Here is a 15,222-nt window from a genome sequence, read left to right on the forward strand (position 1 = left end):
TCAAGTTCCCTACATTGTCACTTGGGAGAGTCTAATCTGCGACCCACCCCCATGGGTCAAGCCCTTTTTGCCTCCACAGAATCAGCAGCCAGAGGTAATCCTGACAGCCTGTGAGAAGACTCCCAGAGAGCGCAACAAAAAAAGGCAAACCAAAACCAAGCTGACTGCACCGCTTTACCCAGTCCTCCAAGGAGGGACCGAGGAAGATCTCATTTCCCCCCCTCCTTACTCTCTCTCTTCTCCCCCAAGACAGCAGGCAGAAAGAGAGGACCCAGCCCCAGCCAGAGCTGGGGAAGGAGGGCCGGCCCCGGGTGCTGGCAACCATGGTGGCCCCGCCCAGAACACTCACCACCAGCATGCCGCCTCGCCGGCGGGCCCGGCAGACTCTACTGTTTGTCCACTGAGAGCAATAGGGCCCCCTGATGAGCATGGTAACCAGCCTCATCATTACTGGCCCTTCGCCACCAGTGACCTTTATAACTGGGGTACTCAGCATGCCAAATTCTCTGATAACCCTAGGGATTTGATTAACCTATTAGAAACTGTCTTGTTCACTCATCAGCCCACTTGGGATGATTGTCAGCAGCTCCTCCAGATCCTGTTTACCACAGAGGAGTGAGAGAGAATCCAAAATGAGGCCAGGAAATTGGTTCCTGGTGACAATGGTCAACCCAGCACCAATGTTGACACTATCAACATTTCTTTTCCTTTGTCTTGGCCCAACTGGGACTTCAACACAGCAGAAGGTAAGGAGAGGCTCCGGGTCTATTGCCAGGCTCTGTTGGGAGGTCTCAAAGCGGCAGCTCGCAAGCCCACCAATTTGGCCAAGGTAGGAGTTGTAGAGCAGGGGCTGAACAAAAGCCCTGCAACCTTCCTAGAAAGAATTCAGGAAGCCTTCCGTAGGTATACTCCTATGGACCCAGAAGCAAATGAGACAAAGGCAGCTGTAATAATACATTTTGTCAACCAGGTGGCACCAGATATTAAGAAAAAGTTACAGAAAGTAGTCAGATTAGGAGAAAAGAGTATTCAGGACTTAGTGACAGTGGCAGAGAGAGTGTATAACAACAGGGGAACCACAGAGGAAAGACAGGTGAAAGCTAACGACCGCCAGACTAGAAACCTGGCTCGGATCCTTCTGGCCGCCACTGTGGGAGAGCCGAAGGAACATGAACGTTGTCTGAGAAAAATTGCGGTAGAAAGAGAAGGTAAGGGGGAACACAGGGAGCGCTCCTGGTTGGGAAAAAAATCAATGTGCTTACTGCAAAGAGGAAGGCCACTGGGCCAAAGAGTGCCCCAAAAGACAACAGGAAAGTTGCCACAAGACCCCCATCCTGGCTATAGATGAGCTGAGTAACTAGAGGGGACAGGGTTTGGCACCCCTCCCCAAGCCCAGGGTAACCCTAAAAGTGGAGGGGAGACCTGTCGAGTTCCTAGTAGATACAGGAGCTCAGCATTCAGTCCTACTCGAACCTCATGGCCATGTTTCTGACAAAATTTCCTGGGTTCAAGGAGCCACAGGCATGAAAAAGTATTCATGGACTACCTGGAGAACAGTGGACTTGGAAGTGGGCCAGGTAACCCACTCATTTATGGTTATACCAGACTGCCCCTACCCTTTGCTGGGAAGAGACTTGCTCACTAAATTAGGGGCCCAAATCCATTTTCAGCCTGGGGGAGCAGAGGTCCTTAACCAAGAGGGAAAGCCCATCCAAGTGTTGACCATGGGGCTAGAGGATGAGTATCTGCTACACCAGAAACAGTCCCCTCCTGATCCTGACATGAAACAATGGCTTGCCATGTTCCGGCGAGCATGGGCTGAGACTGGGGGCATGGGGCTGGCCACACACAGGACACCTGTGTTCGTAGAGATAAAGCCAGGAGCAGACCCTGCACGAGTTTGCCAATATCCCATGTCCCTAGAGGCCTGCGAAGGGATAACTCCGCACATCGGAAAGTTGCTGGCTCAGGGTATTCTGAGGCTCTGCCAATCGGCCTGGAACACCCCCTTGTTGCTGGTGTGGAAACCTCACTCCAATGACTATCGACCAGTACAGGACCTCCGTGAGGTGATCAAGAGAGTCACAGATATCCACCCTACGGTGCCTAATCCATACACCCTTCTGAGCTCACGTCCCCCGAGCCATCAATGGTACATGGGCTTAGACCTCAAAGATGCTTTCTTTAGCCTTCTGCTGGCACCTAGAAGCCAGCATATCTTTGCATTTGAATAGAGTGACCCGGAACAAGGCCTCAACGGACAGTTGACCTGGACCTGGTTACCTCAGGGGTTCAAAAATTCTCCCACCATCTTCGACGAGGCCCTGCATGAAGACCTGGGTGAGTTCCGCCTCCAAAATCCCCAATTGACTCTGTTACAATACATAGATCATCTCCTTATAGCGGCCCAGATGCAACAGGACTGCCTAGACGGAACCAAGAAACTCTTAATGGCTATAGGGGAACTGGGATACCGGGCATCTGCCAAAAAGGCCCAAATCTGCAGACCTGAGATAAACTACCTGGGGTACATACTTAAAAAAGAGCAAAGATGGTTATCGGACACTAGAAAAGAGACGGTTCTTAAGATACCTACACCAGATTCCCCTCGGAAAGTTAGAGAGTTCTTGGGATTGGCTGGCTTCTGCCGCTTATGGATACCGGGGTTTGCGGAGCTTGTGAGGCCCCTTTATGAGGCAACTAAAGACAATCAGGCCTTTCAATGGACAGAAAAACTACAAAAGTCCTTCGACCAAATTAAGGCTGCCTTGTTGTCAGCACCAGCCTTGGGCTTGCCCGGTGTTACTAAGCCCTTCCACCTCTACATTGATGAGAACAAGGGATTTGCCAAGGGCGTCCTAGTCCAATACCTAGGGCCATGGTGCCGCCCAGTGGGGTACCTATCAAAAAAACTCGATCCAGTTGCTTCCGGATGGTCCCCATGTTTGAGGATGATTGCGGCAGTGACCCTGATGGTCAAAGATGCTGACAAGTTGACACTGGGCCAAGAACTGTACATGACCACCCCCCACGCTATTGAGGGAGTCCTAAAACAGCCTCCGGATCAATGGCTCAGTAACGCCCTCCTGACCCACTACCAGGGCTTACTTCTAAACCCAACCCGAGTTGTTTGTCAGACCCCGGCTGCCTTAAATCCAGCTACACTGTTGCCAGGCCCGGACTTAGAAACTCCACTCCGTGGCTGTGCTGATATCCTGGCTCAGGTACATGGGACTCGAGCTGATCTGAGAGACCAGCCATGGCCAGATGCTGAAAATACCTGGTATACTGATGGGAGCAGCTTTGTTCAGGATGGCGGCAGGTACGCTGGGGCAGCTGTGGTGACGGAAACTGAGGTCATTTGGACAGAACCATTGCCCACCGGGACCCTGGCACAATGGGCGGAGCTCATAGCTCTGACCAAAGCATTGACTCTAGGGCAGGGCCAAAAGTTAAACATATATACAGACAGCCAGTACGCCTTTGCCACCGCGCACATCCATGGGGCCATCTGCAGGGAGAGAGGACTATTGACGGCCAAGGGGAGGACTATCAAAAACAAAGAGGAGATCCTTGCCCTTTTGACGGCCCTCTGGCTACCAAAGAAATTGGCCATTATTCATTGCCTAGGACACCAAAAAAGTGACACTCCGGTTGCTAGAGGAAATAACCTAGCTGATCAGACAGCCCGAAAAGTAGCCCTAGAGGCTAATTTAACCTTAACCAATCAGCTGCCCAATCCAGGAAGTGCTGCCTTGCCAGAAAAACCCCAGTATACTGAAGATTTAAAGTGGGTAAAACAATTACCTATGCCCCAGTGCCTCAACCGGTGGTGGAAATCCTCTGATTGTAAAGTCATCCTGCCTGAAGCACTGGGAGAACAAGTTCTCTACAAAATGCACCGGGCCACCCACATGGGCACTCGAAAGATGCAAGACCTCCTGAGACATGCTGAAATAAAGATTCGAGATGCTAACTCCAAAATTGAGCGTATCGTTGCCACCTGCAAAGCCTGTCAATTGACAAATGCTACCCACTATAAAACCAACGCAGGCAATAGGCTGAGAGGGAACCAACCTGGAGCATACTGGGAATTGGACTTCACTGAGGTAAAACCTGGAAGGTATAGTTATAAGTACCTACTAGTTTTTGTAGACACTTTTTCAGGATGGACAGAAGCTTTCCCTACCAAACATGAAATGGCACGGATTGTGGCCAAGAAACTGCTAGAAGACATCTTGCCAAGGTATGGTTTCCCAATGGTGTTAGGGTCAGACAATGGATCTGCCTTCATTTCTAAGGTGAGTCAGAACTTAGCACAGGTATTGGGGGCAAATTGGAAGTTACATTGTATATACAGACCCCAAAGTTCAGGACAGGTAGAGAGGATGAATAGAACTTTAAAAGAGACCTTAATTAAATTAACCTTAGAGACTGGAGGTAACTGGGTGGCTCTCCTTCCCTTTGCCCTCTATAGGGTACGTAATTCACCCTATAAGATGGGACTAACTCCCTTTGAGAATATGTTTGGAATTCCCCCTCCCATTGTCCCCAACCTCCAATCAAGTGTGCTTGTTGAATTTGATGACCAAGAATTGTTACTTTCTTTAAAAAGCCTCCAATTTGTTCATGAGGATGTCTGGCCTAAATTGAAACCTCTGTACAAGTCTGGACCACCTCCTGAGACCCATTGCTACCGACCAGGAGACTGGGTCTTTGTCCGGAGACATCGACAGAAGGACCTTGAACCTCGTTGGAAAGGACCCTATGTTACTGTTCTGACCAGGCCCACCACTCTCAAGGTCGACGGGATTGCCTCATGGGTACATTACACTCACGTCCGCCCCCGCAGATCCACACGCTATTCTAGAAGACTTCATCCCATCATGGCAGGTGTCCAAGGACCGCGACAACCCTCTCAAACTCAGACTGCATCGTCAACGGTCATAATTATGGTAACTGTACTCTTAACACCAGTGTTGGGAAGACAGAACCCACATGCTCCCCTGAATTTAACTTGGATGATCATTAGTACATCCACGGGCGACACTGTCAACAGTACATCTAAAGTGACGACGACGCTGACCTGGTGGCCCACCCTTGACTTTGATCTGTGTCGACTCGCTGCAGGGACCTGGACCATAGGAGACTGGGAAATCGGACCCGGGGGAAAGCCCATATATAAAGCAGGTACCACCAAATGTGATAAAAATCTAACCCCCCCTTGGGTGTCCCTACCCATGGCTCCAAAAAGATTAGACCCCGGGTGTGGCTGACCCACTGAGAGAAATGTTTTGCAAAACACCCCTTTCTATGTCTGCCCGGGAGAAGGACGCTCATGGTCTCAAGTGGAAAAGTGTGGAGGGATTGATGAGTTCTATTGTGCAAAATGGGGATGTGAGTCCACGGGTACCTTCTCATGGGCTCCGCCTGTCACAGGCAATTTAATTTCTTTAAAAAGAGTCCCTGGGCCCCCCGGCCTTCAAACAAGCCGCAGTAACGGTAACGTCATGGTCCTTAACGGTCCATGTTCAGAGTTCCTCTGTAACCCAGTCAGACTTTCATTCACCAACCAAGGTAAACAGTACACTAGGTGGGAAACAGGCGGGACATGGGGGCTCTGCCTATATCAAGATGGTCATGACAATGGGTTACTATTTACTGTGAGACTAAAAATAGAGCCACATGTCGTCATGGGCCCTCCTCAGCCAATTGGGCCAAATTTGGCTCTAGTCCCTCTGGCTCCTCCTAGACCCACCAAGCCCCCTCCCCAGGGAACCTCACCCACACCTCCCATACCCGCATCCCAGCTCCCCTCTCAGGCTGCCACCCAGGCTGAAAACGTCAACCACAACCAAGACCAGGACCCCCTCTGGGGACTGATGGTCCACACTTTCAAAGCCCTAAATGCCTCCAGACCAGATCTTACTCAGTCTTGTTGGCTGTATTATGACATTAAGCCCCCTTATTACTAGGGAATAGCTTTCTCAGAAAACTTCACTGAGTCAGATAGTCCAACCCAGTGTAGACGGCAACAAAAGGGGACAGCCAGGCTGACCCTACAATCAGTGACTGGACAAGGAACTTGTGTTGGCAGTGTCCCGACCACTCACCAACACCTTTGCAATCAAACCTATCAGTCTAGGTCAGAAAAATATTTTGTACCCCCTTCTGATAGATGGTGGGCTTGTTCCACCGGGCTTACCCCTTGCACACATGGGAAGGTGCTCAACCAGGCTGGAAACTTTTGTGTGCTAGTGCAATTAGTTCCTAGACTATTATATCACTTGGAAGAAGATATTTTCAATCGCTTGATTGAGTTCTCAGCCAGAGTTAAATGAGAGCCTATGACAGCCATCACTTTGACAGTTCTCCTAGGTTTAGGATTAGCTGGGGCAGGAACAGGGGTCTCATCATTAGTGTTACAAAATAAACATTACAATGATTTGAGAGCAGCCATAGATGTAGATATCGAGAGGCTAGAAAGCTCCATCTCCCACCTGCAAGAATCACTAGCCTCCCTGGCAGAAGTGGTCCTCCAACACCGAAGGGGGCTAGATTTAATCTTTCTACAACAGGGTGGGCTCTGTGCTGCCTTAGGTGAGGAATGTTGTTTTTATGTAGACCACTCAGGAGTGGTCAAAGAATCTATGGCCAAAGTTAGAGAGGGTATCGCTAGACAAAAGAGAGAGGGAGAACAAACTCAAAGTTGGTTTGAATCCTGGTTTAATTCCTCCCCATGGCTACTCTACTGGGCCCCTAGCTTATTCTGTTACTACTGTTAACCCTTGGACCTTGTATACTCAATAGATTAGTCTCGTTTATCAGAGAACACATTAACACTGTACAGCTGATGGTACTCAGGTCCCAATACCAGCCAGTTTCTACAGACCTAATAGAATTAACCCCCAGAGGCCCATGATTGGTCCTCTATAGCATCATGAGAAGGGGGGAATGTGAGACCAAAGTGACTCCATTTTGCTAAAATGCACCACTCCCCTAGTCTCTCACAAATTAATGGTTAAAATGTGCTTGCTTTGGGACAAAAGATACAATCTGTAATGAAGCAAAGTTCCTGAGTTAATTACTCAGCCATCTGTTTGCCCAGGAAATGAATGTTCCAGGCCCACTATCCATAGAACAATCTGTAGATGTGCTGACCGTCAGTACGTAATGGTCATGACTATTAGTCAGTGTGTCTGCTGACCATCAGTACGTGACAGTCGGCCACTAACCTTTGTCCCTCTTTTCCCTCATAAAATCTACATGTAGCCACCCCTCAACCCCCAATGTACCTAGCCAATCAGAAATGTACACTTCATGCTTGCTAATTGTCAACCAATCATGTAACTGCTAAATGGAAAATCTCCAAACCTTGCTGTAACCTCTATAAAAACCCCGCTAATTTGAAATTCGGGGCTCTCAATCTCGACCCGCTGCGTCGGTGACAGTTGAGAGTCCCTGCTCCAGCTTGAATAAACGACCCTCCTGTGCTTACATCGGGATTGGCTTCCTGATGGTCTTTGGGACTACGCGATCTGGGCACAACAGGGGCAGGGAAGGGAATGACGCTGTGTGAGACCCCAGCCACCCACAGTTTCAGCCTCTTTCAGTGTAGGAGCTGTCCTGTGGGCTTCCCGGTTCAGGAGGCCTAGCGAGAGGGCAGGCTAGATTCCTCTCTCCCTAGATCCCTCTGGGCTTCCGGGAAGGACCTACTTCTGGTGAACGAGCAGGCGGTGGGCCAGACCTCAGGAGAGAAGGCTGCTCATTCTTGGATGCATCTCAGGGAGTTTTCATCATCCGGAAAGGACGGGACGGGTGCCAGAGGGATGTTTCTGTGGGCCCGGGGAGAAAGGTCAGGGTCACTAAGAAACAATGAGAGGACCAGAGGGAAAGGGGGAAGCGGAGATTGCCCAGCGGTGGGGGAGTCAGCCGAGCTTCCCCTCAGGCTGAGTGCCTGCAAGGAGAGATGGCTATCTTCATCACCTGTGTGTCCCCTGCCTCCTCACTCACCTCCAGGTCCCCAGCACAGAGAAGAGGGACAGGGAGCCCAGGGTGGCGGAACAGGAAGAATGTGAAGCAGAAAGATAAAAATGGAGGAAACAAAAGAAAATGCTTAAGAAGCAAAGAAGGGCGCAGGAAGGAGAGTAGAGGCCTGGAGAGGGCAGGGACGCCCCTCAGGAGGACAGGGAAGTGGAGATGGGGGAGGGGCACCCCAGCCCCAGGGCGGCCTCGGCTCCGGGCTCAGCGCCGAGCACCCCGCCACCCCCACCCCGCGCTCCTGGCCGAGCCGGTCCGCCACAGGCCAGCAAAAGCCATTACGGAGAACAAACTACCTTCTTATCTCCCAGATGGTCCCCGGGACGGAAGGCAAATTGCCTGCCTCATACAAAACAAAGGGGCGTGGAGGGCCCAGCCGAGGCCCCGGCCCCTGCCCCCCAGGTAACAAGGGTCCGTCCGCTCGCAGAGCCCGTGAACCCCGCGGGCTCTCTCGCCCCGCCCGTGCACCGGTCCCCATCCCCGGAGCAGCCACACCCAGCCCCTACGCCACAATCCCTGGGGCGCCCTAGAATTCCATTCCTCAGCGTGGAAGAGCTGTACCCTCATCCTTAAAGTCCCCGTCTTGAGCTCACATCCCGCTCCCAGAACTCTCTCCAAGTCACAAGTAATGGCTTTCTCTTCCCACCAAGGTGGCACTGCGTTTAGACTCCTAGTATTTAGAGAACGCATCACGTGCGCAGCTATTTGCATACACATGCGTCTCTGCTACTGGAGGACACGTTCCCAAAGGACAGAAAACATAATTTTCTTCTGTCCATGCCCCCCAGAGACTTCGCACAGTGTCTAATCCTGAATGAATGGATGAATGAATGAGTTTCAATGGATGGAGCCAAAGCCCCAAATCACCAATCTGCCACAGGTTCCTTTCTTCCACTTACTATTTCCCTTTTGCAATTCCTGTTCTCCCTAAGCTACAGTACTACATAGGGGCGAAGGGCTTTGGACGGCACCTAGAGAATACAAACCACTCTCATGAGGACAGAGGACGTTGAAGTGAGGGAGAGAGGTGTATAGAGCCCAGCCTCTGCCTGAAGGAGCTTCCAGACTGGTGAGTAAGCCACACAAGGAAACAGGGAAACCCAGTATGCTGTGGGCATGGGAAGAAAAAGCAAGGGGCTCACAGCTTTTCCTCAGTCACAGCAGTTACTAATTTGTCCGCGACATGGATGCCAGGATGGGGAAAAGGAGAGGAGCATTTAGCAGGAGTCTGTAATGGAGACAGGGACAGGAGGGGAAGAGACCTGGGAGGAGGCAAAGCCTTACACAGGCGTTGTAGAATGGTGGTGAGTTATTTAGGAGCACTGTAATAAAGGGGTGGACAGAGGGTTGGTTTCAAGGCGAGAAGGAGGGACCCATTCAGTCCAAAGAGCTAGGACGGTAAGTGATGGCAGTGGCTCAAATCATGGAAAGAAGGGGGCAGGCTGAGTGGACTCCTAAAACCTGGGAAGGCAGGTGAAGCTGGAGAGGGGACTGAGGTCAGTTTATAGAGGCCCCTCGACCAACTTGTTAATGGGCTTAATTTTATCCCGACCTTGACAGAGAGCCATGGAGTGATTTCAGCGCTGAGAGTATCACATCAGATTTGCATTTTAGAAGGATTATTTCAGCAGCAGAGTCAAGTATGGATTAGATAGGGTCAGGCTGGAGGCAGAAGAATCAGATAGGAGGTTCTGGTATTAATCCAGAGGAGGAAATAAAGAAAGCCTGGACACAGCAAGCATAATGGAAATGGAAGGAAGCAGCCAGCCTGGAGTGGGAGCAAGGAGGCAGAGCCAGCAGGTCCTGGTGATTGACAGGATACAGGGTTGAGGAACAGCAAAGAGACAAACCTGGCTCCCAAGGTTTTTTGTTTGTTTTTTTTTTGGTACCGGAGATTGAACTCGGATCCTTGCGCTTGTGAGGCAGGCGCTGGAACCACTGAGCTAAATCCCTGGCCCCCTAAGGATTTTGATTAAGTCACCCAGAGAAGAAAAAGTGGGGTTTAGGTAAGGTATGTTGCTTTGTGGTTCTGCAAGGTATAAAAACATGAAATGTGGGGCCAGTCATGGTGGTGCATGCCTGTAACTCCAGCACTGTGGGAAACTGAGGCAGGAGGATTGCCAGTTTGAGCCCAGCCTGGGTAACTTGGTGACTTAGTAAGACCCTGTCTCAAAATTAAAAAAAAAAAAATGTACCTCGGTGTGGAGGCCCTGGGTTCAACACTCAGGAAAAAAATAAAAGAAAAGGAAGGAAAAGAGAGAGAGAAAAGAAATGTGTGTCTACAACTCAGAAAGAAAATGGGCTGGAGGCAGAAGTTTGAGAATCAGCCACATAATTCTGGTCCCTTAAAGACAAAAGAGCAGATAATATTATCCTTGAATATATGAATCCAAGGAAATAGAGCCTGCAGTGAAACATTGCAGATGCTTGTACACACTGGTGAGAAGGGTGGTTCGAGAGGTGGGGGGAATTGGATCTGAGGTGACACCCTGAAACGTGAAGGGAGAGTTGTTACTGTGGGATGCTCTAGATGGGAAAGGCAGTGTCAGGAAAATTGTGAAAAAGGCTTTAAAAAGGACAAAAGATCATTGCGTGTCCTGTCTAAATTACCCATCAGAGTTCACCTCAGCCTCACATCATCTGAGAGCTATTTTACAACTCCAGAAATTGTGGAACACTGAACTCCCCATGATGAATATAATCATTATGTACTGCAAACATGTACTAATAAGAATAAAAAGAAAAAAAGAAAAATGCAGATGATTCTTGCTCATAGAAATGCAAATTAGTTGTCTGGTTGAGTGCAATTGCTTTAGCACCCTCTGGATAAACCAGTTTTATATCTATTTGTAAATTCATTCATTTCAGAATTCCTGGCTGACCTATATAAGTGTGGTACTTTGAATTTTCCTTTGAATCAACTGAAATAACTTACTGGATTCTTCATTAACTAATAGATTGAATACAACTTTTGACATGAATCATGTTATAGTTATTTGAAAGTTATAATTTAAACTTTGTTTAAAAAGTCATCCTATAACAGAAGAAAATAAATGAAAAGTGTCCACTGAATCTGATCACTGCAGCAAAATCTGTTTGATAGGACTGGCAGGAGCAGAAGACAAATTTCGGTGTTGGGGTCTGAGGTGAGGAAATAAGCATGATGGATTTCAAGAAACTTAGCTGTGAAGGAAGGGCTGCATTTTCTGGAGGGCACCAGATTGTGGGAAGAAGGGTTTTTAAAAAATAGACCTGGCTTCATCATGTTAAGAGCTGGCATCACAGTTACTCTTTACATTCTCAATACCTTGGTATCTGTGCTGGGTATAAAAACAATGATAGAGGCCCAAATGGAGTAGGGGTTAAGTGGCAAAGGAAGAGCACTTAATTTGGCATCATGGGGTAGAGGGGTATCATATGAGTCTTATATGATATGTCTTTTTTTTTTTTTGGTACCAGGGATCAAACTCGGGACCTTATGCTTGCAAGGCAGGTGCCGGAACCACTGAGCTAAATCCACTGCCTCTGATATAAGTCTTATATGATATGAGTCCTGATATGATTCTTAAGAAAGAGTGAGACAGGTCTCTTCTAAAATGATCGTGGAGAGTCAGAGACAGAGAAAGGAGTGTGCTGAGTCAGTGCTAAATCTGATGAAGAAAGCACACTGCAGAAGGAATGCCTTAGGATCAAAGGACCTAGATCCTGACTCTCAGCATTGACTTGCCATGAGCATTATAGATAGAAAAGCCATGTGTGCCTGGCATGGTGGCACATGACTATATTCCCAGCACTGTGAAAAGGTGAGGCAGAAGAATCAAAAGTTTGAACCCAGCCCAGACAACTTAGCAACTTATTAGGACCCTGTCTCAAGATGAATGAAAAAAGGACTGGAGATATAGTTCAGTGCAAAGGCCCTGAATTCAATCCCCAGTACTATACACATAAACAGGCACACATGCACATGTACACACACACACACACACACACACACACACACACACACACACAGCCCAATATTCCGGTCTGGGTCTGGGGATGCTTATCATGTATGAGGACCTAAGTCTGATTCCCAGAATCACCAAAAACAGCGATAACAAAACCAACCAAAAACAGCAACAACAAAAAAGCAATGCGTTCTGAATGAAAAATAGGTTCAGGACATTTGAAATTGTATTTTTCTGAAATCTAGTTTGCTTAGTTGCCATAGTTTGATATCCCAGAAAGACATCAGGATCATAGAAGCATAGATGTTAGTGCTTAGAGGGAAACTCAGAGATTATTGATCCAATCCCCTGCCATTAAAAAGCTATTCCAATCCTCTAAATTCCAAACTCCTAACTGTTTTATGGATAAAAAACCTGAAGGTGTTTCCTTTCTCTGGGGGTGCTTCAACATTATTGATATTCTGCTACCTGAATCCGGATCTACACAACCAGCCCAGAGGCCTAAACCTGAATACTAGGATTTTTCTCCGCAATCTACCAAAATCCTAATTGTTCTATATACTTGCCTTGAGGTGTGTGTGTGTGTGTGTGTGTGTGTGTGTGTGCTCACATGCGCATACATGTGTATATGTTTAACCATCATGGAAAGTTTAAATACAAAAGGAAACTGTCATAAAGTGGGATCTGTGGCCTTCCATCTGAAAAGGACTGATTCTTGAGCAATAAGGTCTCATTTTCTTTTCCTGTCCTAGTGAGGAGCTGCCCTTTCAAAAGAGGAAATGAATTCCAGCCTGTTTTCATGGCATGTAGCCAAGACTAAAGGGCCAAGCATCAAAAAAAAAAAATGGTTTTAATAAGTGAAGAGACGGTTAATAGCCCTTTAGGTTACTGGAAGGACAGAGTTGGAGCCTAGGGCCTCTGAAGCTGGAAGCTTCTTGAGTTTTTTTGCTGAGCTTTTGTGCTGGCTGGCCCATGGGGTGTAGAGGATGGAGGAGAGGGGAATTCCCATAAGGCCTAACTTCAGAGGCCTATTATTGGGAGAGTTGCCTGTAATCACATATATGAAAGTGCCTAGCACATTTACTTAAAAAGTATGAGCTTCCTCCCCATCACAAACCCCCCATCCTGTGTGTTCTCAAAACCTCAGGTGGTTTCATTGAAGCAAAAGGATCTGGCACTGAACCCCATGACAGAATTGTCAAAGAGAACAAGATCAGCGAGGTTACAGGGGCAACCTCAGAGAGCTCCTTCCTCCCTTCCACCATGACAGGACTCAGAGAGAAGGCACCATCTATGGACCAGGAAAGAGCTTCTCACCAAACACTAAGTCTGCACTTGCAACCTCCAGCACTGTAAAAAATAAATTTCTATTGTTTAGAAGACACCAGTTTATGATGTTTTGGTGTAGTAGCCCAAATGGACTAAGACTAATTTAATTTCCTAGTATTAAAGGTGGAACCATGGACAAGTACTCTTTTAAGGAATTGCTACCAACATCACGATGTGGGAAACAGATTTCTGCAGTACAAGCGCTGGAAGCGGAGACTCTTTAACCAGTGCAGGAGTCTAGAGAGCTGATGGATCTTGGGCTAGGGCACAGCAGTGGAGGTCATGTGGAGTGGTAGGATTCGGGCACCTGCACAGCTAATATCTGTCTATGCTCACCCTTTCTTCCTCTAGAGTGAGTATCATCATTCCCATTTTATGAAGAAGAAAACCAACTCGGCAAGTTTCTGTAGCTTGTCCCAGGTTACATGGCTAATAAATGGAGTTTGGATTATAACTGGGTCTGGATTCTCAAATTAGAGAGAAAACAGATCTAGATCCTGAGAGAAGGAAGGATCTGGGATGTTGCAATGCCAGCCGTGCTATTAAAAATCCATGTGACCCGCCACACAGAGCACATTGAATCTGGGACCTGCACAGAAATGAGGCTGTGGTGCCTGCCATGGCCATGGCTGAGCTGATGGACCTGAGAAACACTCTCATCCTTCTCTTTGGGATTTTTGCTTAAGAATCATCTCCCACTTTGTGAGAAGGATGACTTTCAGGACCATTGTGGAGTGAAGAGGCCATGACTATCTCCTAAGGAAGAGCCAGAAGACCACATCTGAATTCACTGAAGGATGGGAGGTAAAGGAAGGCAGAAATCCTGAGTGGGATGGGATGGAGGACTTTCCCCCCTACTAGTGGGGTGCAGGGGAAGGTGCTAAATTTCCTAATATATTTTCAGAACTCACCCAGAACTCAGGGCAAACAGGATGTGGAGAGTCAGGACACCACATCATAAGAGAAATGGTTTGAAGAATCTAGAATATTAACTAAGAAAGAGACCTCTCAAAAGAGACATGATGCCATGACCACCACATTTCACTATCAAAAGAGTTACCTGCAAGAAGTGGGACAGCACTTCCTAAAGACGGAGCTATAGCCATTGGGTAAAAATTGCAAAGGAGGCAGATTTGTGCTCAGTAGAAGAAAGAAATGTCTTCTAACCTATCTTGCCAAAATATTGGAAGAGCCTGTTTTTATTTAAAGGTGGCAATAATAAATCAACAGTATGGCATATTTGCATATATTGGGTTAAACCATATAAAATTGCTGTTCAGCCATTCTTTTTTTTGTTTGTTTTTTTTTGTACTGGGGATTGAACTTAGGACCTTGTGCTTTCTACGCAGGCAGCAGAACCACTGAGCTAAATCCCTGGCCCTGTTCAGCCATTCTTGACCTACAAGGACAGCAAGTTCCTACAGCTTGACTGGCTCCATCTTCCACTCTCAGAATAATTTCCAGGGCCTTCACAGACCTGTTCCACCCTACCTCTCTGCTATCAGTGTTATAGCTTGTGTCTAGATGTCCCCCCAAAGCCGCATTCAATCATGGTAAGGGCTTTTTCAGAGGTGGCTGGATCTAAAATGTGATGCTCGGATTGATTCATGGTGCAATGCTAGGACCAAGGGCACTAGGACTAAGATTGTGACATCTACCTGCCCTAAGTAGCCTGGATAAGATATAAGGGTAGAAAGAGCTGTGGTCTTCTTGTGCTTGCTTTGCTACCTTCTGCCCACCATGAACTGTTTCTCCTCTGCGATGCCTGTGCCAAGCCATCCTGCCTTGGAGCCAGCCAATTATGGACTGAAACCTCTACAAATTGTGAGCTAAATAAATCTTTCCCCCTTTAAATTTGGATGTTGAGGGAAAAGATACTAAGACAACTTACCATTCTCCTCTCTTT

General features: G+C 47.8%; 1 long non-coding RNA gene and 1 pseudogene across 2 annotated transcripts in view; one reads left to right on the plus strand and one right to left on the minus strand.

Annotated features, from left to right (window-relative positions):
* Positions 1 to 8,979, minus strand: part of LOC101708955 (olfactory receptor 6N2-like) — a 45,365-nt pseudogene extending 36,386 nt beyond the window's left edge. The window contains exons 1-2 of the transcript XR_015443030.1: positions 8,337 to 8,979; positions 7,717 to 7,835 (exon numbers count right to left, since the gene is read on the minus strand). The product of XR_015443030.1 is annotated as an olfactory receptor 6N2-like (transcript). The remainder of the gene's footprint in view (positions 1 to 7,716; positions 7,836 to 8,336) is intronic.
* LOC101706920 (uncharacterized) lies at positions 8,566 to 13,960 on the plus strand. Its single transcript, XR_205822.4, has 3 exons — positions 8,566 to 8,665; positions 8,973 to 9,109; positions 13,135 to 13,960. It is a non-coding gene; the product is annotated as an uncharacterized LOC101706920 (long non-coding RNA).
* Positions 13,961 to 15,222: the final 1,262 nt, after the last annotated feature.

Source organism: Heterocephalus glaber, unplaced genomic scaffold (genome assembly GCF_053883595.1).
Source record: "Heterocephalus glaber isolate CG9 unplaced genomic scaffold, H.glaber_assembly_v1.0 deba00001561, whole genome shotgun sequence".
NCBI classification, from domain to species: domain Eukaryota; kingdom Metazoa; phylum Chordata; class Mammalia; order Rodentia; family Bathyergidae; genus Heterocephalus; species Heterocephalus glaber.